At 39.5% G+C, this 25626-nt stretch overlaps 1 protein-coding gene across 2 annotated transcripts in view; it reads left to right on the forward strand.

The window, feature by feature from the left end:
• ALN (allantoinase) overlaps positions 1 to 24335 on the forward strand; it is a 538476-nt gene extending 514141 nt beyond the window's left edge. For both annotated transcript variants that reach the window (XM_089437896.1, XM_089437897.1), the window contains exon 16: positions 23988 to 24335. The gene's annotated coding sequence lies outside the window, so the exon portion shown is untranslated. The remainder of the gene's footprint in view (positions 1 to 23987) is intronic.
• Positions 24336 to 25626: the final 1291 nt, after the last annotated feature.

Raw genomic sequence — 25626 nt, forward strand, 5'->3', positions numbered from 1 at the left:
AAAAGCATTGGTCCGCTGATAGTGGAGCCTGGACAAAACCCCAATGGTGTTGCTTGCTTCACCTCCCTATGCAGGAAGTTTTTTTTCTTTCACCCTTTATTCATTTTTTAACATTTTATAGAACTGTGCATCGACACTTATTTATTTCATGGGGCGAAAGAGGGATCCTGACTTATTGAGAGCAGAAGAGGTTTCCCTTTAGAGAAGGATATTATACACCTCTGAAATACAATACACTTGTTTAAGTTTCCTCCCCTCCTTACTATACTCAACTTAGTTGACATGGTTGAACTGATTAAGCATAAAAATTGATTAAAGAGGAGGGTACTAGTTATAGATTTAGGCATCGCAATTCCACTAAGGCCCTCTCTGAGAAAGAATGTATTTTCCATCTAGGCATCATCAACTAAAAGATACAAGACCCATGCAAAGAGAAGGAATAAAAGAAAGTCAAACGTTGACAGTTGAACAATATCCTCTTAACTTCGCCATGCTTATTTCAGACGCAGAACACAATCTCATGCGAAACTTATTGCGACGGAAAAGAAAGGAAAGGGTTGGGCGAAAGTAAAGAAAAAGATAAACAAACTAAACTAAACTAACCCTACTCCTAAACTGACAGGGGATAGGCCAGGTTTACGTAAAGTGAAACTTCCAATGAAACCATTGAAGCATTTCGTAACCTATATCAGCAATGGAATCAATAGCAAGAAATATCATCAAGAACAACATATGACAAGAAAGATGTGTTAAAATTGGAAACTAGGGCCAAACTCCATGTGGGTCATCTTATTAATGGAAGCTAATATTTTTCTTCGATCCCTCTCATCGAGAGGTGTAGGATTAATCTAAAGATCATCCGATTCCAATAAGTATTCATGGAGATATGAATTTATTTTTGCTATGGCACAATTCGTCAAGGTCGGCCAACAACCAAATAAACCCCACTTGTGCTCAACGTTTTAGTATAAATAGAGGTGGCCTTCAAGTCATTTCAACACACTTGGGATCTCTTCCTCTCTACTTGTCTTTGGGTTTTAGTAGGAGGAGAGATCCTAAGGGATAACGCTGCCCTAATCCATAGGGCAGGAGCCGGAACTGCCAGGAATAACCAAAATTGCTGGAACTGTCGAGAAAAGCCAAAAAAGCCGGGAATAGCCGGAATTGCCAGGAATAGCGGAATAGCCGGAACTGCCAAAACTGTCGGGAAAAGCCAGAACTTCCAGGAGAAGCCAAAAAAGCCGGAATTGTCGGAATTGCCGGGAACTGTCGGAATGGTCGGGAATAGTCGGAATTGCCGAAACTATTGGAACTGCCGGAAATAGCCGAAATTGCCGGAACTGTCGGGAATAGTTGGAATTGCCGAAACTGTCGAAACTATCGGGAATAGCGGAACTGTTGAGAACAGCCGGAACTGCCAGAACAGCAGGGAAAGTTGACATAGAGGGCAGAAGCCGGAATTGTCAGGAACTGCCGGGAAAAGCTAGAACTGCCGGAACTGCTGGAACTGTCGAGATAGCCGAAACTGCTAGAACTGCTGGAAATAGCCAGAATTGCCGGAACTGCCAGGGACAGACGAAATTGCCGAAACTGTCGGAATAGCCAGAGCATCTGTCTCCAAAAGAGAGCAACATGCAAGGGACAACTAACTAACATTGGGATAGTTGTATGGTACTTAGCAGCAAATACACCAAGCATGCAATGTTACAGCTAGCATGTAAGGGACAGCTAGCATGCAAAGGACAACAAGCATGTTAGGCACAACAAGCGAGCAAGATGCAGCCAGCACATAGGTCAGTATGGCAACATGGTGCAACAATGGCACATAAGGCAGTGCAGTGATATGGGTACAGTCATGATTAATGAAGCATGATGAGGTGCAACATAGTGATGATGGGTGCAGCATGGTGCAGCACAGTGAGGTGCAGCATGATGACGAAATGCAGCACAACGATAGCTGAAGGAGTCACCTTGGAGAATCAGTTGAAGCAGCATGTCTTCAACTGATCTCATGTATCATCTTCTTAGAGATGATCTATGATCTTATCTAGATAATTCAAAGTGTTGACTTTTGTTGTAAACGTACTATCTCTCTCTCTCTCTACTGAACTATTGAAGAACATACAAGAAGAATTGATCAAGGGTTTCCCCACATTGGGGTTTGTCCCTGGCTAGCGCCACATCTTGTGTCCTCTTGTCTTGGCTTGTCTTCTGCGATTTATGTTTATGTTCTATCTGCAGTTTACTTTAATGTTGATGTGATTGCTAATTTGGAAAAGATATTGAGCTAACTGTGAAAATTGAAATAAATTGCTCTAAGCATAGAACATACCTAAAATTAACATGGTATCAAAGCTGAGGTGAAGACAATGCCCAAGCAAGAGTGAGAATAATCACTGAAGACAGTTGGGAAATGACAAAAGGATCAATGGATTCCTCATCCCTCTTCAAATTCACCAAGGGTGAAGTTGAAGCAGAGAATATTATCAGAATGGCGCAGCAGAAATTTCTGATGGCCTACCTAAAGATCACTTCAATGGGAAGTCTGGATCTAAGGGTGGAAGGAAAGACAAATGCCTTGGTTGTAATAAGTTCGGCCATTATGCGAAGGAGTGTCCGAATGGCAGAGACACCTCTTAATGAAGATAACAATCATTCCAGGGACATCTTCAATGATCAAAGGAATGATAGGTAATGCAGGTCATCAAGGAAATGGTCGACTCTTCAAAGAAAGCAAGGAACCCTAGGTATGAAGAATCAAATGTTGTTTTTTTATAAGATAAAGAAGCATTATCTTGTGTTGGCCCTCTCCTTCAGATTCTTTGGGAATCTGGCTTATTGATTGTAGTGCTTCAAGGCACTTCATTGGATAGAAGGGTGCACTCTCTAATTTGGTAGAGATGGAAACAATCGTGGGATTATACTTGGAGTCGATGCCACCTATCCCGGTAAGGGTGTAGGGAATGTTACCCCTCAATTGAATGAGGGTAACTCAATTCATTTACAGAATCTCTTTTATGTACCTGATCGCAAGAACCTGGTGTCCATTTCAGCAATGGAAGTCAAAGGTTATGAGGCAACACTCATTAATGGAAAGGTATGTGTTTGAAAATATAATTTTCAAAGATGTTTTTGAGTTCAGGGTTGTATCAAGTTGCAGGAATTCCACTGGGGACCATGTCCATTGACACATAGCACCAGAGGTCTGTGAGTCAGATGATGACAAGGATGCCTGAATTCAAAAAGAGCATGAAATTACATGTCTGAGATGTACCGAAGGAAAATCTTACAAGGGGATCATTCCCCTCATGTAGCAGGTCCACAAGTTTGGAACAACCCGAGGGGTTTGAGATTGATGATCAGGAATCTCACGTATGCAGGTGGAAGAAAACCTTTTATGGCTTGAAGCAAAACTCCTCGGGCGTAGTATGAGAGGATTGATAGCTGTCAGATGAAGCTGAGATTCACTAAGAGTGAAGTCGATCCAAACCATTGTTTGAAGGTTGTGGATGATAGACCTCTCATACCAGCACCTTATGAGGACGACCTATTTCTGACAGGTGCAGACCCTCTCATTTGCAGAAGTAAGAGGGAGTTGGATTCTGGATGTGGAATGATAAACTGCAAGCCTATGACTACCTCGAGGATCTTAACTTTCAGAAGTTATATGGTAGTGATGTCGGACCAGATTTGGGAAATGCCTCTGAGTTTCATAAACTCATTCGCATTGATGTTCTTGGTGAACTTCAGTCCGGACATATGTTTTGCAATTAGCATGGTGAGCTCATATTTGGTTGAGCCTCACTAGGTTGGTGCCAAGAATCTTCTGAAATTTCTTCGAGGCACAATCCCTCATGGATTGAGATACACTGCCGGAAATATGAAACTGCATGATTATTCGAATGCTGACTGGGCAGGAAATGTGGAGGATCACTAGAGCATTTCTCAGTGCTGGTTCTCTTTGGATTCTACTTCGATATCATGGATGAGCAGGAAGTAGAAGTTGGTTGCTATAAGTACCACCAAGACCGAATACATAGCTACGAGTATGATCTCGTCTGAAGCTGCATGGTTGCAGAAGCTCTTAAGTGAGTTGTTTGTACACATGATGAATACCACTGTGATTCTCTGTGACGACCAGAGGGGGGATTCGATTATTGAGGAATCCCGTATTCGATGATTGCTCTAGCAAATAGACATCAGATATTGCCTTATCTAGGATATGGTAAGTCGATGAGCGAGGAGGCTCCATCGCATTGAGACTGATGTACAGGTCGCAGACATTTTGTCAAAGCCCCGGGGAAAGGTCAAAACTTTGACTTTCCCGAACGACTTGGAGTCGTTGAGAGACCTTCTTATAAGGGTCCTGCATGTTGCATGCATTGAGCTCTGGGAGCTCTGGGGGGCTTGGGGTACTTACTGGAGCAACATACGACCACAGGGCGACTCACCCTCCCATGGTGGTGCGCTATGTACAAGATGACAAGTTCAACCTTCCCCTGTGATACCCCGTGGCGACTGTGGAACAAGATGATTAGTTCTCCCGTGGCAACTGTGGAACAGGATGATTAGTTCTCCTATGGGTCGGGATGATTAGTTCTCCCGTGGCAATTATGGAGCAGGATGATTAGTTCTCCTGTGGGCCGGGATGATTAGTTCTCCCGTGGCCACTGTGGAACAGGATGATTAGTTCTCCTGTGGGCCGGGATGATTAGTTCTCCCATGGCAACTGTGGAACATGATGATTAGTTCTCTTGTGGGCTGGGATGATTAGTTCTCCCATGGCAACTGTGGAACAGGATGATTAGTTCTCCTGTGGGCCGAGATGATTAGTTCTCCTGTGGCAACTGTGAAACAGGATGATTAGTTCTCCTATGGGCCGGGATGATTAGTTCTCCCGTGGCGATTGTGGGGCAAGATGATTCATTCTCTTGTGGACAGGATGATTAGTTCTCCTGTCGAAGCATCCTACCCATGCAGTCTGGGACTCATGGGAAGTACCTCTCATCTGATCAATGAGTAGGGAAATGGGGTTAGGGACCATAGTAGTACTATCGATGGACGCATTGATGTATCTACCGTACTCCCTATGCTAGGATGACCTCCATTGATCTAGGATCAGTATGAGTGGTTTGAGACACTCGCTTGTGATATTGATCTTGGGTCAATAAAACTGACTTCGAGTCAGTAAGAGTGATGTGACACACTCTCTTCAGATGAAACTGACTTCGGGTCAGTAGAGAATGGTATGAGACATTCTCGATCAATTCTTCTTCTTCATGGTTCAGCAGAGCAGAGCAGTGCAGGGCACTGATGGCAGAGATAGTACAGTTGGACATATGGATCAGTGGATGGAGTTCTCCCTAGTTGAGAGGGAGTGTTAAAATTGGCAACTAGGGCCAAACTCCATGTGGGTCATCTTATTAATGGAAGTTGATATTTTTCTTGGATCCCTTTCATCGAGAGGTGTAGGATTAATCTAAATATCATCCGATTCTGATAAGTATTCATGGAGATATGAATTTATTCGTGTTATGGGACAATTCGTCAAGGTCGGCCAGCAACCAAATAAACCCCATGTGTGCTCAACACACTTGGGATCTCTTCCTCTCTACTTGTCTTTGGGTTTTAGTAGGAGGAGAGATCCTAAGGGATAACGTTGCCCTAATCCAGAGGGCAGAAGCCGGAACTGCCGAAAATCGTCGGAATTGTTGGAACTGTCGGAACTGCCGGGAAAAGCCAGAACTTCCGAGAAAAGTCGGAATTGTCGGAATTGCTGGAACTGCTAGAACTGTCGGGAATAGTCGGAATTGTCAAAACTACCAGGACGGTTGGGAACTGTCGGGAATAGCCGGAATTGTCGGAACTGTCAGAACTGTAGGGAATAGCGGAACTGCTAGGAAAGCTGACGCAGAGGGCAGAAGCTAGAATTGTCGGGAACTGTCGGAACTGTCGGGAAAAGCCGGAACTGCCAAAACTACTAGAACTGTCGGGAATAGCTGGAACTGTTGGAACTGCCGAGAATAACCAGAATTGCTGGAACTGCTGGGAACAGCCGAAATTGCCGAAACAGCCAGAGCATCTGTCTTCGAAAGAGAGTAGCATGCAAGGGACAACTAACAACTAACTAACATTGGGACAGTTATACAGTACTTAGCAACAAATACACCAAGCATGCAAGGGACAACTAGCATGAAAGGACAACAAGCAAGCAAGATGCAGCAAGCACATAGGTCAGTATGGCAACATGGTGCAGCGATGGCACATAATGCAGTACAGTGATGGGTACAATCATGATTAATGAAGCATGATGAGATGCAACATAGTGATGATGGGTGCAACATGGTGCAACACAGTGAGGTGCAGCATGGTGCAGCACAATGAGGTGCAGCATGATGACAAAATGCAGCATAACGGTAGGTGAAGGGGTCATCTTGGAGAATCAGTTGAAGCAGCATGTCTTCCACTAATCTCATGTATCATCTTGTTAGAGATGATCTATGCTCTTATCTAGATAAGTCAAAGTGTTGACTTCTGTTGTAAACGTACTATCTCTCTCTTTGCTGAACTATTGAAGAACATATAAGAAGAATTGATCAAGGGTTTCCCCACATTGGGGTTTGTCCCTGGCTAGCGCCACATCTTGTGTCCTCTTGTCTTGGCTTGTCTTCTGCAATTTATGTTTATGTTCTATCTGCAGTTTACTTTAATTTGATGTGATTGCTAATCTGGAAAAGATATTGAGCTAACTGTGAAAATTGAAATAAATTGCTCTAAGCATAGAACATACCTAAAATTAACAAGATGAAACACATCATGCTCCAAAATTCGAATGCAGAAATCGCAAGCAAAAAAATACAAGAAGAAAGCATATGCTAAACATTTTGCTAATGCATCATGGTGACTATACACATTGCAAAAAATTGTCATATCAAAACATTCTTCCGAACTCTCAAACTTGGAAAACATAAAGAAAGTCGTGAACTTGTGTTTCGCAAATGGGCTTGCCAGGTATGATTCCTCCAACCATTGAGCAATAGGATTGTGAAAAGTAGGTAAGGGATCTGGAGATTGAGATATAGATTGATTTACAACTTTCGCGATTAGCTAATGAGGATTCTTCCAAGAAAGAGTATCAACCTGATCATGCTTGGGACTGACATAAAGACTGCGAGAACTTGACATAACCATCAGGGTAGGTTGAAGTGTCTCGACAGCTTGAGGTAATTCGAAGACATCAAAAGATAGATCATCGAAGATTGATGACTTAGAATAATCAACAATTGAAGAAACGGTGTCATTACTAGATGAATCAATGAATATATCAAGACAACCATAATCAGAATTTTCTTTTTTCAGAAAGAAAGGCATCCTCATGATCTGATGAATCATATAGATGGGTTGATTGAAAACAAAAAATTTCACTCTATGTTTCTTCAGATTGATAGAATGACGGATGTGAGAGATCGAAAAGAGAATATGTATCCTCACCTTGTTCTGATGTAAAATTGACATTCCACCATTCCTAACTACAGTCAAAATCAACATTCTCAAAGACTGACTCCTCGAAAGATGTGATAATTGTGACAGGTTCACAAAGAATGTCGGGATAATGAGCAAGAGGTGAGAGAGAATTCGAGAAATTGGAAAAAAATCATCCTTCACCGCAAATACTTGTTCAGAATCAGAATCTCGCACGTAGTCATTATGAAAGATATCACAAGGTTCTTAGTCATCATTGGCTTCGTCTGGGACTTGATCCTCTTGAGAATCAGAAAAAAACAGCTATAATACGTTGATGTGACAGCTCAAGGTCAGGGAGATCAAAGGAACTAACCGATGGAGAATGAGAGAAAAGAATGTCACTGATAAAATCAGATTTGCAATTGAAACTTGCGTTCAAATTTTGAACATGTGCGGTGGGAGAAGATGGTGGTAGATCGAGAGATTGACTTTCAAATTCTCTAATCTCAACTTGTGTGCATGAAGTTGTTTGATCAGGAGAAGGCAAAGAGTCACCCGGAACATCGACTTCTTTCGCAGATTTGAGAGCTCCATGACTAATAAACATTGGAAGGCTTTCAAAATGTTCATATTCAAACAAATTCAAAGAAATGTGAACAAGATACTCGAACCTCTCTTTCATAAAATTCCAAACAATATCATCCTCAGAAAATTCATAATAGAAATGAATAAAATGGTTATAAAAATCTTCAAGAGATTCATCAAGTTTTTTTCTTAGACGAGTGATTTTCTTATAAACAATTTCATAGTCATACCTGTCAAAGGCGCGATGAAGCTCCTTGACAAGATGTTCGAAAGAGTGAATAGAGGCGGTCAGCAATGTGTAACACCATTGTTTAACGTGTGCTTCAAATGTAAGGATGAACAACCTGCAAACAGTGTCCTCACAATCAATTTCATAATAGGTGCAAAATTCAAGAAAACGAATGGTGTGCTGAAGAACGGTTGTTCCACCCTCGCCGTCAAATTTCAAATTTCGCAAGTCTTGACATTAGGGGAATTTTGAGGTCTAAAATGGACCTCTTAAGAAAAATTTACAACCAAATAAAATTTATGAGAACCAATAGGATTCAAGATGGTGATGTCAACCATGGGGATTATTCACCATTTTTGGAGTAAAAAGGTAAAAAGATTAAAAAATAATAAAATAATAAAACTACTTTTTCAACTCATATTTTCGACTTATCTTCCAAACATTTTACTCAAATTTCGAGCGAGAATACTTGTTGGATGCAAAATTTAATTTCTCATCCAAGGAGTACCCATGTTGCATACTTTCGATGGAAAATCACGTTTTTTCATGTATTTCGTGTAGCAGGTTCCATCAAAAGTATGCAACATAGGTACTCCTTGGATGAGAAATCAAATTTTGCATCCAACGAGTGTTTCCGCTCGAAATTTGAGTAAACCCATAAGAAGATAATTTGAAAATACGAGTTGAAAACTAGTTTTTTTCTTTTTTCCCTCTAAAATTTGATGATGTAATCTAATCTTATTTTATTATTTCCACTATTATTTTATAATTTTCTTAGGAGGTCCATTTTAGACCTCAAAATTCCCCTAATGATTATCCCTGAGGGAACTTACAGATTTGCAACTCTGGAAAATCATGTTGGAGTTAATATTTGGGAAGAAGCCATTTGAAGATAAGAAAATTCAAACAGACTTCACGGGCTCAGCTTGTGATCTGGCCCTCCTAGCACTAAAAACCTTTTGACGGTGTTGGAAGCCACCAACAGGGCACGGGGTCTCCCCAATGTGAAGTCCCAATTAGACCCCACACCGTTTGGTGTAGAAGCCCCAACCAGAATACGGCCGGTTTCTGAAGTGGTGGGTTTTAATACTGTGCCTTGGCTGCAATAAACGCATAGAATGATATATACATGACTTTGGCAGAAACAAGTGTATGAACTTTGTGAAGTGTCAAGTGTAATGCATGAGAAGTTTCATCACATCAAAGGGAAAGAGAGTGGACCCCTTAGAAGCATGTAATAGTAATTAGCTTAAAAGGGACACACAAGCAGTAAAATAATCACAAGTTAACCTGCAAAATAGTTCACAAGATAACCATGATTGAAATAACATAACAACATGCATTCAACAAGATTCATACTAAGGCAAACGAATTAGTTCATAAGCGTTAGCGTAAATGAAATAACACATATCGTAAACATAAAAAGAATAGCCTTACTACATTCACAACATATGCATGAAGATGTGCCAGCTTCGAGCTTTCTAAAAGTGAGTTCCAGACATACATTTACAATTCAAAAAACACTAGCCGCAATAGTGGAACATGAAGCCAACACTTTCTTCTCCAAGGAAAGATAATCCTTCTATGTTTAAAGGATAAGCCAAGGCTCTAACAATGCTCCCAAGCTTTCGATCCTACACCAAAAGCCCTTTACATGAGTTATGAGGGTATATTTATAACATATGAGATGATTATCCATCTCCCTTTGTGACCTTTGGACTTCCCTCATGACTCTTTGACTTCTTTTGTCTTTTTCTAACTAATGACCTTTCATATTCCACAATTGACACTTGGACTTCCACTTACAAATTTATTTCAAATACAATATTACAAATACCCATATAAGACAAAATTGGGTAGAGTCTAATAAAACAAGCCTAATAAGACAAAACAACATATCAAGCTTGAGTTTGAGGAAACTCTAGCTCAGCAGCTTCAACTTGTAGATCTTCGGTCACATAGCGATGCCAAGCTTTGTATTGTGCGATGATTCCCTCAAACTTTGCGATGGGATTAGGCTGAAAGCAGACTCTAGCCTCAATCGCATCTGGGTATACAGTCTTGGAGCCAGTTTGTGTTTCCTTCTTCAACAAGAACAACATGGTGTTAATATTGGCAGGGCCACCAATATACTTCTACATATCATGTATGTTGACTTCCAAGTCCCCTTTGGTAGAAATTTGCCTAAACTGGTCCAAGTATTCTTCAACTTATTGTTTGACCTTATTTCTGCCTTTGGCTTCAGTGAGTGTGTCGACTGAAGGGATCTTGTGAGATTTCACCATAGAATCCACATTGTTGTACAACCGTTCATAAGAGGACAAAATGTTGGTAATGAAGATGTCGAGTTGTTTGTTGCTTTGTATGAGCATATGGACTTCAGCTTTTTCCAACTCAGCGTGTTGTCTTGTCTTCTTAACCAACTCAAGCGGTGCAACTCTATACTTCATTCCCCTTTCATGCACTGCAGTGATAGTTGTATGAACGACTTTGAGAGCCTTCACATTCTCTCTTGGTTTTTGTTGCATGTCATGTAAGGGGACAACTGTTTTGTGCACGGTGATTAACTCCTCGTAGAGGTTCCTCATAGTTTCTCTCAATGCTAATACTTCACCAAGTATAGCTTCATGTAGCTCTTCTAATTACACCTGTGCGGGAGCTCTCTTTTGATCCTCTGCCTAGATTTGTTCAATCTGTTGCCTTGCAGCTTCTACATTCTTCGTCATTTGTCTATTCTCGACCATCAAATAATTTGTGTTTGACTTAGAAGCTCCTACAAAGGACAAGTTGGTTACAGCAATAGCTTAAGGATTCTTGCTAGTGTCGATTACAATCACATTCTCCTTGATAAAAGTAGGATGTGTGAGGTCATTCGGAAAGTGCTTCTTTATTTCTTGAACAATTTTCTTTTGAAGCTCATCGTATGTCAAGCTATAAATATCCATAATTGAACCTTCATCAAGAGCAGAAATTTCCAATTCATCATCTGGAGCTTTCCCTTCTATAGGAGGCAGGGGAGACTAAATATTGATTTGTTGTGTACAAGGCATGAGATCAACATCCTGATTTTGTTGCTTCAGCTCTACCTCCATGTCTTAAATCACTATCAAGTCTTCAATCTCCTGGGCAAGATCCTTATCCTATTGTTGCTTGCCTTCTCCTTCAAGTAGCTGGTTTTTCTCTTCTTTTCTAGCTTGCTTCAATATTGTTTCTGCCTCTTCTTTTCTCCTTATTTATTCTTCTTGCACATGTCTTTCCTCTTTTTCTTTCTACTCTTGTTCTTCCTGTAACACGCCCTCCTCCCAGGTCTACCAAACAACTGACTAGTCGAGGTAAACATGCGACAAGAGAGGTCACTATAAGAGATTCAACCTCCTTGGTGACCTTAAGGAAATGGAATCAACAGAACATATCAAACAAACCCATCCACATCAGCAACAACACCCTCAAGAGACATGTCAACCACTCAGACATCTTGTCCCTGAGTCCCACTGATGTTTTAAGCCTTTTAACCCCTGGTCGCTCTCATGTTATAGGCATGACAGCATCCAGAAGCCAAAGTCGCTCTCATAGGCCTATGTGCCAGCGTCCTTGGACTCTTTTCAGCAGACTTGTGCCAACGTCCCTAAGATTTGAGCCACTTTTCTAGCCCAGAATCCCGGCCTCTGCCCAGAACTTGTTACAACCTCCAGAATCCATCAAAGACATGATGACAAGATAAACAAATCAAAATTCAACCTCAAGACTAGGCCTGAGCATCCCCAACCGGGACTGACATTTTGTCAAACACTTGGCATCAATGCAACCTACAGGTCTAGGATACAAGACAGAGCATGAATGACTGAAAGAACTTATTAAACATAACCAGAAGGATCACCACCTTCTCCATTGAACTGTTATAACATCAATTAGGTCTTGCATCCATCCATTTAACAATTACAAGTAAATACATGAAATAACCATGACATGAACCAGTGATATAACCATGTTTATAACTAGCATAAAACCATATAAATATCAGAGATATGACAGCCATTAAATCCACATATAAACAAGTGCAAGAGTAAGAGAACTTAGCTTCTATTAAACATAGGCAAATCCGACCAAGTTCGGAACTTCCACGTACCACACGACCATAGACATGGCTGAACCAAATCTCTCTTTCAGCGAGTCATCCCCGTGCCATATTCCAAGCATGAATGTGGGATCTCATAGAACAACCAATCCAAGAACAACCAAGGGAATCCAGAAGTTAAACCACCTCCTCCCTCGCCAAACCATGATCACACCAAAACCTGTTCTCCGATCACAACCGAACCGAACTTGGAATGTCATTTGGAATCCATCACTATCCTTGAGGAATTTTTTGTCTCCTTGTCTCTCATGCTTTACTACAATCCAATCACAGATCACTAGGCCCTAAACTGAGACCAGTCTCTCAGGATTTACCGCAATCCAAACCCGAATCACTAGGCCCTAAACCGAGACTCCTCCCTCGGGTTTTACCATTTATCCCGCCAAAATGGTCAAGGGATTCCTAGGCCTTTGGGAATGAAACTTGAGACCACCTCTGCCTCATATTCTGAGATCCATTCGACAAACCAAAGCTCAAAACCGAGATAAACATCCCAACATATCATGGCATCTAGAAAAAGGCAAGGCTAGGCTGAAAACCACTCTTATAACCCGGCAAAACCATGCCACCGACGACAAGAGAACCATACACCAACATGCAAAGCCATGCATGTCCAAATCAACTAGGAAATCACACATGCAATATGTTACCTGCAAGTATTCCTGCTTTTCTTCCTTGATCCTTTCTTTCCTTCCTTTTCCTTGCCTTCCTTTCCTTCCTTGATCCAAAGCTAGAGTGCTCCAGGAAAGCTCTAAGTAACCAAGAGTGAGAGAGAGAGAAAGAATAATGAAAGAGCTCTAAACTTGAACTGACCAAACGCTTACACTGATTAGGCTTGAGCCAAGAGCTTGCCAACTGATCCTCATAATCTTTTTTATCAGTGAAGCCTCTAATTTCTTCATTTTCCATTATTTTCGTTCAATTTCCTCCTCACATGAAACCTGTGACATTTCACCTTACTTTTCTCCTAATTTCCTTTATTTTCATAAATAAATGTGCCAAAAGTGTATTTTTACCTTTTAATGCCTTAGCCTTAGCCTTTGCCAATTTCCTTAGCCAAAACACACATCCAGTGATGCCCACTAGGATATCTTTGTCCAACATTCAGCTTGGAATAAGTGTCCCTTAATCGTGGTCTTATTTTTCCTTTATTAACTTTTATTACATGAACTTTTCACTGGGGCTATCACAGAACCCTCCCCCTTGGGGAACACCGTCTTCGGTGTTAAACCACACCAAGACCTTAGCAAGATCATTGAAAAACAAACATACTTCCCATGGAGCTTTATAACTTATCTTGTTGCAGTATTTACAATGAATGACCTGCTCAAAAGTAAAACATCATGACAACATACCGCATATTAGAGCTTTACAACACAGCTCATTACAATATTTACAATGACCACATATACAAATATGCACATTTTCTAAACCAGCAAGTAAAAGGATACGATGCTCGTATCAATCAACAAGGGAATCCAAAGGATCACACCTCCACCCTCAAAGTAATACCAGGATTCACCTCCTTTCCAGGAAGTCTAGAATCCACTGTCATAGTCAAAGTTGCATCCAATGTCTAGCGTTATAGCCCTGCACCACTTTTCCTCTCAGTGAACGGTTACCGGCTCATTGTTCCAGGGTGCACTCCCAATGTGCATCTGATTCCATCTGGAAATGCTAATGACCAAAACCAATATATCTGTGATCTTCCCTTCTCTGCTACACAGTCCCTCGAAAATATGGTCACCTTCTTCCGTGCAGTGATTCAACTTCCAAGTTTCTCGGCATCCCCTATCCCGGGCAATCCATCCCTTGGCAAGGCTTCCTCGCATCGAAAGATCAAACAACTAAGGCATATTGCCTCAACCATCATATCGGTCATAACATGCTCATGGCAATCAATGGACACTATTGGGTACTAGTGTCCCACAATGGCCTTACTCCAGACACAACCATCATAGATCAACATCATAAATCACATGTAACCATCATAAACCAAAATCATAGATCACATATCATTATATACCATAGTCATAAGTCACATGCATAATAAAACTGAAATAAAATGTTGATACTTATCCTTTCATTAATCCATAGCTTCTACCTTTGTCTTTATTCTATATGTACTTCGGATCGGTTGCCACACCCGACAAACCCCTAGTGCCTTCTCCTCAGCCATGTGCACATACGCATAGTGTGCATCACACACATTCAGCGACACACGTCATACAACACCATGCAATACATGCATCTACACCAGTACCATATGTACTACATGTACATAGTACCACATGTACACTGCAACCACCTACACAACGTGTGCACAACATCACATGTACACGGCACCACATGGCCAATGTGTACATAATGACATATGTACATTGCACCACTATACATTGTTTACACAATACCACATGTACACATTACCACATGCACGACATGTACGCGACACCCTATGTACACAGCGCCACATGCACGACATGTACATAGCACCCCCTGCACACAACGCCACTTGTACAAAATGTACACAACACCACTTGTACAATCATGCACACAACACCATATGTACATAGTGCCACATGTACATAGCGCTGCATATCCAACATGTACATAGCATTATCTATACACAGCATCGCATATGCAATATCCGCATAACACTACATACACATAACATCACATATGCAATATCCGCATAACACTAGTACCACACATCCAAAACCACACTGTTTTTACTAAGCAACCTTGCTTACAGTGTCTTATCCATGCTTGTCCTAGCATGTCACAGACCACACTACTTTCATTTCGTTGTTGTATCCCTCAGTATAACATGTCCATAACATAGACATAATATAATTACATAATACAACTCATAACCATATGATATTGACCTTGTATATTTGTGATGACTACTCTTTTCAATTGATTCCTCGTAAGACCAAGATCATCTTCATGACATTCGCTTGTGTAAGCAATCATTCCTCCACAAGGACGATTCCTAATGACCTTGTCAGAAAGTGACATACATACATATATATATAATCATTAGCATAAAACAATCATCATCATGTTAGACAACAACATACATACATACATGTATACCTATATAAACATTAGCATAATCATGATCATAACATAATTACCAGATGACATAAGGTCTAGGTTAAGAGAACTTCATTTATTCATGCACAACATCGAGAACAATAATTCCCAACATGGCTAAGACATCAAACGCCTCAGATCCATTTACTTTACCTTTTCTAGTTACCTTTCTCATGTATGTCCTGTCATCGTCCACTCACCACAATGGACCCAACCAGTTCAACCGATTGTCATAGTCTTACCTTCTGCTGCACTTACTCAAGCATCGAGCTTCATTTGAGTCTTACATCACCTGTCGGGTACCACACAACTTTCCTCAAGCTCCATCAACTCTTCCTCTTCTCCAAACCAATTCCCGAGACTCAAAACATAAAAGACAAGCCAAGAAACAAACAAGAAGAAAACCATGAAAACCAATAACAATACAACACCGCAACAAAGTGGCATAGCTATGCACTAGACACACACAAAATCGCAAATCAAGCGCAACAAATCACAAAAGAACAAAAGCACAAGACTAACAATAGACAACATGACTCAATCCCCATAGTTCCCAAGGAAAGCTCGACCTGAGCCTTCTTCAATATTTCATGGCAACCTCTCTTGCCATGCAACTCCATGCATCATAATGCCATAAACATGTAATTGTCAATGCATAATTAAACATAACAATACACTAGTCACCTTACCTTGTTGTGCCAAGCATGTTGCTTGCAACTTAGTACATCCACACCATCTCTTAAGGGACTACAATCACCTTGACAAATCCACCTATAATTAGAGACTAGCTAACATATCTGTCAAGTACATGTTCATGAATCTAGCACATATCCACATAATGTCAGACAATATTAAGGTCAAGAAGACTTCCTATATGCGAATCACACATTCGTTTGGAATTAGGGTTTCCAAACATAGCCAAAGGAATTATTACCCCAGTGCTTTCTTTTAACATTTATCTTGCTGCAATGGGGTCTTATTATGTACTGTCATATCACCCAACTGTTAGTTATATAAACACATCAACTATTCCCTTGTCACGCTAATACCAAGCATGTTTCCTGCAACTATTCACACATGTCAACCACATGTTCTAAATATCAAGACAATCATATCTATCAATTTGAAATCAACTTTTACAAACAATCATGTCATAACCCATCGTCAACTCATAGTCATTAGACATAATGCTACAATTGTCAACTACATTCAAGTACATATGAACTATCTCAACACATGTGTTAGTACAATCATCTTAAAACAAGATTATTGAAAGGCATACTCATATTATGAAATTCATCAAACATTCAACCAACCTGCAAACATACCATGTTAAATAAATCAACTAGACACCAAACACTCAAACACCAAATAGATGTCATAATCAAACAATCAATCACAAGATAGATGACATAAACAAGTTCATACATTAATGTATCTCAGGGGAGGCAATCTTGTCTACACAATCTATCTAGTTAGTATGATATAACTTCACGAGATATTAACTCGGACATAAATAAGATCATGATACCCAAAATAGTCACTAGCTAACATGTTTACGTCATAACTCATACACAATTATCATTTATGCATAGCAATCACATATGTACGATCGGTCTAGATTAGTATAACACAATAAGTTGACTCATACTTGAATGTCATAACCCTAACCATCTACATAGGCCAATCCAACCTAGTGTGATACATATAACATCAAGGTATAAATGTTATAACCCTAATCATCAAGCTAACTATCATTTAACAACAAGAAGTTAACCTATAAGATACTTCATCACTAACATATAACATAATCATCAAGTTATCTAATATAAAACAACAATAACAATGCATACAACTACAGGTTACTATCATTCTTCACTATTCGACACATATGCATATAACTACACTAATCAACTAACATTCAGCATGAATGCAACCATAACATCAAAAGACATGTACATAAACCTAATGCATATAACAATCCTTGACTTACATACCTGCATGCCAAACATACAATACATGTATGACGATCTGCTCTTACCCCAAAGTCCAATGTTGCAACCTCATTATGATGATTTGCATCTCCTGCTCTATCTCAACCAACACATTAGCATCATAACTTACCAACATCACCCCGATGACCTAGATTGCATACCATGACTTCACAAGGCATGTTTGACCTACTATTCATAACTATAACCAAGACCATACATGCATGACAACTGCCTATAGATATATAACACATGAGTACCAAACCATATATACATCATTCTAGCTAGTGTTCAATCATCAATGCATGACCATAACAACCACACAAACCATTACTCCATTGTACACATTGTCACATGCAACCATCAGCATGCATAAGCAATGTCTAATCAACTACAAATACGCATGAACGCATCTAGTCGAGCATAAGTGATCAAGTCTTGTAACCAACCTACAAGACTTATACATGTAATCAAGCATACAAGAATGCAACCTACCATACAAGAATGCAATCAAGCGACATATAACAATATGTAACAAGTCATATACTCATGACGATGCATTCTACAAAATCAACATCAAGTTCCTCATGAGAACCTTACTACAACCATGATCAACATTATGCAATGTAACAAGCACATTGAATGCAAGTGTAAGAGACACAAATGCAACTTACATGCATGCATGACAAACACCTTCACCCAAGGAGAGTGCAACCACGCTCTAATACCAATCCGTGGTATCAGATGTGACCCAAAGATAGTGTAATCCACTCTGATACCAATTTGTAACACCCCCTCCTCCCAGGTCTACCCAAGCATTTGACCAGTCGGGGTAAACATGCGACGAGAGAGGTCACTATAAGGGATTCAACCTCCTTGTTGACCTTATGGAAATGGAATTATTGAGCATATCAAACAATCCCATCCACATCAGCAACAACACCCTTAGGAGACATGTCAGCCACTCAGACATCATGTCCCTGAGTCTCACTGAGGTATTAAGCCTTTTAACCCCTGATCGCTCTCATGTTAAAGGCATGACAGCGTCCAAAGCCCAAAGTCGTCCTCACATGCCTATATGTCAGCGTTGTTGGACTCTTTTCATTAGACCTGTGCCAATGTCCCGAGATTTGAACCACTTTTCTAGCTCAGAATATCGGGCTCTGCCCAGAACTTGTTACAACCTCCAGAATCCATCAAAGACATGATGACAAAATAAACAAATCAAAATTCAACCTCAAGACTAGGCCTAAGCATCCCAAATTGGGAATGACATTTTGTCAAACACTTGGCATCAATGCAACCTACAGGTCTAGGAAACAAGACAGAGCATGAATGACTAAAAGAAGTTATTAAACATAACCAAAATGATCACCACCTTCTACATTGAACTGTTATAACATCAATTAGGTCTTGCATCCATACATTTAACAATCACAAGTAAATACATGAAATAACCATGACATGAACCAGTCATATAACCATTCTTATAACCAGCGTAAAATCATATAAATATCAAAGATATGACAGCCATTAAATCCACATATAAACAAGTGCAAGAGTAAGAGAACTTAGCTTCTATTAAACATAGGCAAATCTGACCAGGTTTGGGACTTCCACGTACCTCTCGACCATAGACATGGTTGAACCAAATCTCTCTTTCATCCAATCCCCCTCGTGCCATATTCCAAGCATGAATGTGAGATCTCATAGAACAACCAAGGGAATCCAGAGGTTAAACCACCTCCACCCTCACTAAACTATGATCACACCAAAACCGATGCTCCAATCACAACCAAACTGAACTTGGAATGCCATCTGGAATCCATCACTATCCTTGAGGAATGTTTAGTCTCCTTGTCTCTTAGGCTTTATCGCAATCCAATCCTGGATCACTAAGCCCTAAATCGAGACCAGTCTCTCAGGCTTTACCGCAATCCAAACCTGGATCATTAGGCCCTAAACTGAGACTCCTCCCTCAAGCTTTACCATGTATCCTGCCAAAACTGGGCAAGGGATTCCTAGGCCTTCGGGAATGAAACTTGAGACCACCTCTGCCCCGAATTCCGAAATCCATCGGAAAACCAAAGCTCAAAACTAAGATAAACATCCCAACATACCATGGCATCTGGAAAAAAGCAAGGCTAGGTTGAAAACCATTGTCATAACCCAGCAAAACCATGCCACCGACAGCAAGAGAATCATACACCAACATGCATGTCCAAAGGAAATCACACATGAAATATGTTGCCTGCAAGTATTCCTGTTGAAGCTACCTGATCCAGCACTCCTTCCTTGATCCTTGCTTTCCTTCATTTCCCTTGCTTGTTTTTCCTTCTTTGCTAGAGTGCTCCAAGAAAGCTCTAAGTGACTAAGAGTGAGAGAGAGAGAATAATGAGAGAGCTCCAAATTTGAACTGACCAACAGCTTACACTAACTAAGCTTGAGCCAAGAGCTTGCCAATTGATTCTCAGAAGCCTTTTTATCAATGAGGCCTCTAATTTCTTCATTTTCCATTATTTTCCTTCAATTTCCTCCTCACATGCAACTTGTGACCTTTCACCTTACTTTTCTCTTAATTTCCTTTATTTTCATAAATAAATGTGCCAAAAGTGTTTTTTTGCTTTTTAAAGCCTTTGCCAATTTCCTTAGCCAAAACACACATCCAGTGATGCCCACTAGGACATCTTTGTCCAACATTCAGCGTGGAATAAGTGTCCCTTGACCGTGGTCTTATTTTGCCTTTATTAACTTTTATTACATGAACTTTTCACCAAGGCTATTACACTTCCTTTTGTCTTAATTCTTCCTCTTGCCTCTTCTATTTCTTTTCTCTCTCTATTGCCATAGCCTCTTTTAAGATATAGCTAGATCTGCTTTGTATTTGTGACTCTGCTTTTCTATTGCACTGTTTGCAACCTTTGTCTTATACTTTATGCTTGTTGGGTTGCGCTTTTTTGATGGTCTTGCTTCCGGAGTGGCTTCTTGTTCTGGAGTCACATGTGATGGACCTGCAAAGTTGACTTGTGTGCGGGGCTTAGAGGCATTATAACAATTTTTTATATTTTCCTCTGGTCTAGAATAAGTCTCACTTGGCCAATCAAAATGTATCTTTGCATAGTGTTGCTTGCAAACACTTCTGAGATCATACGGGTGGTACTCCATACGACCAAACTCAAAGTTCTTCAACTCATTACCTTCATTTTTTGTAACCTTCAAATTCTTAATTTTCTATGATCTCACCTGCGAAGGAAGAGTGGGCCAAGGTGCTTTCTTCTTCCTTTACAAGACTCCTCCTAATAGCCCAGTGGAAAGATGGTATGTGATCTCTTGCATGACCAATTTTTCAGTGGCATACCTCGGTAACAGATATGATGACTTCGAACAACCAATCAAGTGAGGCAAACCCATTGGCAAGTCCTGCTACTGCTTCCATAGCATCATGGGACATGCAAGGTGGATCTTCCTCAAAAATCATTTCGTACAATACTATGAGGAAGTGAGCACATATCCCATCCAACAAGTATGCAGACATATAGAATCTGACTTGTTTTCCTTTGGGAGGATTCTTTGCATTGGTCACATTGATCAACAATTGTTGGGCCAACAAATCTGACCAGTTGAATATCTTTCCTTCATTGACAATCTGATGCAAAAGATATGCCTAACCTTCGGTAAAGTTTTCAGTACACTTATGTCCATAGATTTGGCAGCATAAAACAATCAAGTACTGGAACACTTTCTTAGGAGATTTAGTCTTGTATGCATTGTTGGGTGTCTGGTGGAACATGGATGGAATTTGTACCCATGATTTGACAACATCCTTGGTGCTCAAGTAACTAGTGACCGCATCGAAATGAGAATCCATGTTTGCTTCTGGCTTGGGCAACTAATACATAAGATGAATGTCATGGGCGAAATATGATGCAATCCGATGTCCACTAACACTGCTGAGGATCATGCTCTTTGTATCAATGTGTGGCAAGATCCACTTGATAATATATGCACAAGGGAAGGTTGGATACCTGCATGCAACTTTATGAAATCTTGGCCTCTGGATATTTATGTATACATGTCTATCTTCTAGATCTAGTTTAAAATTGGTGGCTATGAATGCATCTTTCACTTTGTGCCATGTGACATCTGAGTCTTTCTCAATGAAGAGTTGAGAGTCCGACAGAATAGGCATGGTGACAAGGGTACTCTCAACTACTTCATCGATGTTGCTCTTTGTAGTGTCTTTTGAAGCTAATATGTTTGGAGGCATGATGATGACAATTAATAAAAGAGAGATAAGCTCAAAAAGCTACAGTTCATGTATCATAAGATGCACTCATGGTGAAGACAAATCAAATCAAGCAAATCAATTCATTCATCAAACAGCAACTCAGTGATTAGAGAGAAGGATTGTGCAGTTTATGGGCTCATGAATTGCACACTACACAGTCTCAACGGGTAAGGGAGGAGCTTGAGGTTTGAGACTACGCAATGCACAGTCTTAGATAGGTAGACTAAGGGAAGAGATTGTGCATTGCGTAGTCTCAGTGGCCAAGGCTAAGGCTTGAGGCTTGGAACTGTTTAATGCGTAGTTGGGCAAGCAAGTGACTGTGCATTACGCAGTCTCAGAGGCCATGGTTGAGGCTTGAGCCTTGAGCTTGCGAATTGCACAATTGGGAGGGGCAGCATTTGGTCAGGATTGCATAGATCTGCCCAGGAAGGAGAGAGAAAATCCTCATATCAGAGTGTTAGGGCAAGAAGGAAGGTAGATCGGCTTCAAGGGAAGTTAGATCAATGAAAATCAAGTGCCAGAAATAAGCATGCAAAAGGAAAAACATACATGCACAAAATGACCCAGCAGCAGCAACTGCTAGTAGGCAAAAAGCAAGAAGTTGATGCGACACTTGTAAAAAGTGAATGGCGAACCGAACCAACACTTGTACAAGCTAATAACAATTAAAACACCATCTACTATGAAAAGAATCAGGGAAACTAATACTCATAAAAGCAAAAGCGACAAAAAGCAACATGTGCAAAACTTACCCGGAAAAAGCACCACAAACTAAGTCAAAATCTCCTTGATCTCGTTGGGAAGGATAGAGCTCCAAAGTTGAGTGTGGAAATGAGCCCTAAGAGCGTCTGTTATATAGATCTAGTTGGGTTAGGGTTTATGAAGCGCATGCCTAAAATAAAGGAAAAAGCGACACTTATCTTAAGATTGAGAAAAGCAACTTTGTGCCACTTGTCAAACATTAATTGTGCATTCCCTATTTTTTAGGGATGAACACTTGCTTTTTTCAAGAAAGGGATTGTGTAATTCCCAGCAGCAAGGGATTGTGTAGTTCACTGCCTCAGTGAATTGCACAATTTCTGACTGAAAGAGAGGGCTTACTGCAGTTTATGTGCTCAGTGGTTGCCTATCTTCAAGGAATGCGCAATTCTGATCCTCAAGGTCTAGTGCAGTTTCCAGAGAGAGTGCATTGCATAGTTCTAAGAGGGAAGACCAACAATAGGTGCAAAATCAAGGAAGGGGATGGCTTGTGTTAGAAAAAACTTAGTTATGATCAAAACAACTTAATCAAGTCATCACAATTGTTGCATGCAAAGATAAGTCTTCACAATCAAAAGGAATACTTGATGACAGTGAAAGATAGGTTCTAATGAATAGAAGGTAGGTTCCAAAATAAAGGCATAGGAAAAATTTTGAAGGGAGGTTGTAGCAGTTACAACAGATGCCTTTGGGGGCAGGGAATAAGAAGGCAGTTAATGAATCTTATATTAAGTAAAAAGAAAAAAATGTAATAACCAAAGAACTTTTGAGGTTAATAAACATCACAGTCACCCCCTTGTACCCCTCCTTGTACCCCTTCTTACCCCAACTTGTTACATTGTCTATGTCTCTTTCCTTATCTACCTAAAACTCATGGTTAAGCTTTTATCCCATCCTTCTCATTAAGTAGGAAATTTCCAAATTTTTGCATTGTTGATATTTACACTCACTAATGTTGTACCCTTACTTTAAACGTTACCTACCATTAATTCCTTTTTGTACATTTTCTAAAACCATTTATAAATGATAATTTAACATTTGCTTCTTTAATAGCAAAGAACTTTAGTTCATGTTCAATAATTGTTCTTTTAAAGTCCCAAGTGTTTTATATTCTTTTAGAACTCTTCTAATCTCAAAATGTTTCATGTTTAATATTGTGAATTTTATTGGAAATTTGATGTTTGGCGTATACTTCAGTAGGTTTGCTATATCTTACATGATATTTATTTTCAAGTTAGGCTTCTCCATGAGCCTCATTGGCTTAGCAAATTTAGGCATTGATGCTCAAGTATTGAACCATGTTTTGAGGCTTTGGTTTGAAAATTGTTTTTTCCATGTTAATTTGTTTTTCACTTTTTTTAAGATGACATTACTATTTCTACAATTGGTTATTAGTAGTCTATCATCTTTCCTTAATCCTTCTATTTATGTATGTAGGAACATGGGATTTTCTAGTTGGACCATGCCAGTGAGGGAAACAAATATCAATTGCCATTTGGTAGGAACATTTAATTTATTGCAGTAAAGTTTCCATTGAGGAATAATGTAAGCGAGTGGACAACCTTAAGGACATTCAATAGATTCTTATAGATATTGCATGTTAATATATACCAGCTATAAAAGGTGCATCCTATGCATAATAGGTCCAAATAACACTCTAACAATGCACTGGCTTCAAGAAGAATTGCCATTGATAGCTAGCTAGAACTGCAGCTTGTGATCTTATTATGACTATCACTACAATATGAAATATGAAATATTTATGATAAGCACAAATTTTAATCAGTGCTCTCTCTAGTGTATAATATTATGTTTACAAAAACATGAGTGCATATTTATATGTGCAAATTTATATGTAGAATTGTTTGAGAACATGCATGTTTTTTAGTCAAGAGATTGTCAATTTCATATGGACCAGATTTATAATATTGGTAAGGGGAAATGTTGGTGTTTTCAATAGGATGATGTCCACTTTTTGTTGTATTTTGATTACACAGTTGTTTAGTGTCTATCCTTGTCTACTTTTCTTTATGGAGAGATATTTCAATAAGGCATAGTCTAATGAGGTGATTTTTTTCCTTTTTACGTCCAACAAGAAGATTCTTGGTGAGATCACAATGTTCCATTGGTTAAATTGTATTTTTGGATGCAGAAATGGATTCAACACCCTAGAAAACCCCTAGAGCACCGGGATTGTGCAAACTCAATAACTTAAACTATAACTTTCTCAATCACTGGCCAGCTTTTGGGCAAAATCATCAAAAAAATATGCCTAAAAAAGAGGCAATAAGTCACATCATTAGACTACATGTTTCAATATCACTTATGTATATTTGTTATGTGTGCATTATATCCCTACATTTTATGGAACCATTTCCTCAACTCCACCTTGATCTCATCTAATACTATTTAATCCTAGTGCATATACTCTGTGATTATAATTTGATAAATTATTTTCTATGCTTGTCATAGTTTTGGTGAATCATATATGGCATGCATGTAACTTTCTCTCTTACGTAGCTTAACATTAACATTTTGGTGCCTTTGTTTCAATTTCACTCCTTTGGAAATAAGGCTCAATTTCTTAAGTGTTGGGATGTTTGTCACTTGTTAAAGAGTTAATTATAGAGTTGTACATAGTTCTATGCATCAATTTGGATACTTTATCTAATACAAGAAACCAGTGTTGCAAACCCCCTGATTTTAACGATTTTATCGTGATTTTATCTCGATTTCACGATTTTTGGCTAAGTCGATATTTACTAATTTTTACCAATATTTTGGTGGTATCTTAATTCTGTCGATATTTGACAATTTTTACCGATATTTTTGTGTTTTTTTATGATTTTTTTGGTTTTTCGGACCCTTGCAAATTTTATCTCGATGTCAATGTTTGCAACAATGCAAATGGTCTTTTAATGTGAGTTGCTCAAAATTAACCACTTAAGTGCACTAAATCGAATGAACTTGGTAGAATGTGTTGTTTTTGTAGTTAAACTACTAAAAGAAATTAGGATTGTTGCTTAAAACAAGAAAACTTCCTTCGAACATAAAATTTTAAGGGCTTCTATTCAAC

This window comes from Pinus tabuliformis, chromosome 9 (genome assembly GCF_031772625.1).
Source record: "Pinus tabuliformis cultivar Carrire ecotype Pingquan chromosome 9, CPIR1, whole genome shotgun sequence".
Taxonomy (NCBI): Eukaryota; Viridiplantae; Streptophyta; class Pinopsida; order Pinales; family Pinaceae; genus Pinus; species Pinus tabuliformis.